Consider the following 1,935-nt stretch of genomic DNA (forward strand, 5'->3'; position numbering starts at 1 on the left):
ATTATGTCAACTTCCTTAAGTTTTAAAAAGGGGGAGATATTGATTGCATTTATTCTGAACTTAAATAAAATGATGCTAGAAGATTTGATGGCAGCAATACTGTGGCTGCACACCACCTGTAGCACCCTCAGAAACCAGCCTTCAACCACAAAGGGTGTCAGCAGCCCTGCGCAGCATTCACGTTGCTGAGGAATCTGCTTCTTCGTACAAGGTGCAATCAGAATAGTCCAGTTTTCAGACAAGCACACATTGCTTTGCCCCCGTTTCAGGAGGTTACTGAAGGTATCATCTGAACATTCCATCACCATCCACTTTAATACCACTTTATGCTACACTCTCTGCTGTAAATAAACATTCTCCAATGAAGTCTGGAAATTGCTACTGCCATGGTGTAGTCAAGATTGGAAACTGAAGAATAGGAGCAGCAGCTTGTCAGGAGAGTCCAGACAGACTCGTCTGCCTTCTGTGAGGTTTGTAGAGAGTTGCATAAAAGTGCAACTTTCATCTGCAGTTATAATTGGAGATGAAACATGGGAGCATCAGATTTGGTTCAAGAGCATCCTTCTTTTTAGCCCTGCTTAATTTGTGAGCTCTTATGAAAGTGGATAGCAGAATATGAGATTAGGTAGAGGAAAGGAAAAAAGCATGACGTTAAAGGGAAAAGGATTTCTTCCAGTCGGGTGCAACTGAGGTGAACGAGAGAGGACAGCTGTTGATGGAACAGTTTCATGTCACAAAGGTTACCTGTGGTGTACTTTTATTTTTAAACCAACAACACTTCAGAGTCCCATTTTTAATCTGCAGAGAATTTTACAGGGGAAAGAATCCCAACCTTGCGTGCAGTGTGTTGCGCTATGAGAGCATTAACATTCAGTTACGAGCTGAATTTGAAGACAGATATCACACTGATGAGCTGCACGTGCCTGCCTGGGAATGCTCAGCCCAGCCTTCTGTCCATCACCTCCCAGCGAGGGTCCTGGACCGCGGCACGGGCCGGGTCCTGCCTGGCCCCGGGAGCCACCTCCCTCTATGTTGATTTCGAACGTCAAATAGCACAAATTTACTGCCTGTCTTTTGATGTACACAAACGGGTGTAAGTGAGGCGTGACAGGTAGCGTGTCGTGCTGCAGCAGCGGCGAGGGTGATGCCTGGGCCCTCTGAGGGCAGTGCTCTCATTCTGAAACCCTGCAGAGTACACGGGTGTGTAAGCAGCGGTTTCAGACTCCTCAGCTACTGCAACTTTGTGGTTCATGGGTCATCTATTTAAAAAAAATAAAACGTTTGTCTTTATTTACTTTTGTAGCAACCATCCATCAACAGTGAAAGCAATAGCAAAAGGTGCGTGTAAACTAATGCCCTCCAGCTAGAACTATTTCAAGACTTAATTTAGAAAGAATAATTTCAGACAGAAGTTTGGCCATTAGGTCAAAGTTTCACTTTTGGCATACAATAAAATTAGCAGAAATGACAGAGACCAAGACTGTCTTGATAGGGGCAGAAGCCCTGCTCTGAATGCCTGATTGGGCAACTCCAGAAGAACTTTTCACAGCATCTAACTTTGGAGTGCCCACACAAGAAGCTGGGACCACACTTCTCCACTGTCCCTCCACAAAGCCATGGTCACGTTCTTTGGCAGTTTAGGGTGTTGGATCAGTTCAGTGACAGAAGAGCACAGCGATGGGATACCTGGGAAGCGTGAGGAGGAGCAGACGGGAATAAAACCCGAAAAGGAGGAGACGCCCTCAATCAGCATTACCCTGAGGCTAGTGAGCACGGAGCAAAGCCCGCTGGTGCCCAGGGAGTGCCGCAGACCCGCTCCCCTCCACCCAACGACAGGGCACCCGGGGCCCCGCGCAGAACGCACTCCGTCCCGCGCTGGCCTCCAACAGGCGCCACCGAAAGAGCTCCCCCGCTGGCCGGGCTGTGCCGCTGTCT

Source organism: Merops nubicus, unplaced genomic scaffold, assembly GCF_000691845.1.
Source record: "Merops nubicus isolate BGI_N331 unplaced genomic scaffold, ASM69184v1 scaffold7762, whole genome shotgun sequence".
Classification (NCBI taxonomy): domain Eukaryota; kingdom Metazoa; phylum Chordata; class Aves; order Coraciiformes; family Meropidae; genus Merops; species Merops nubicus.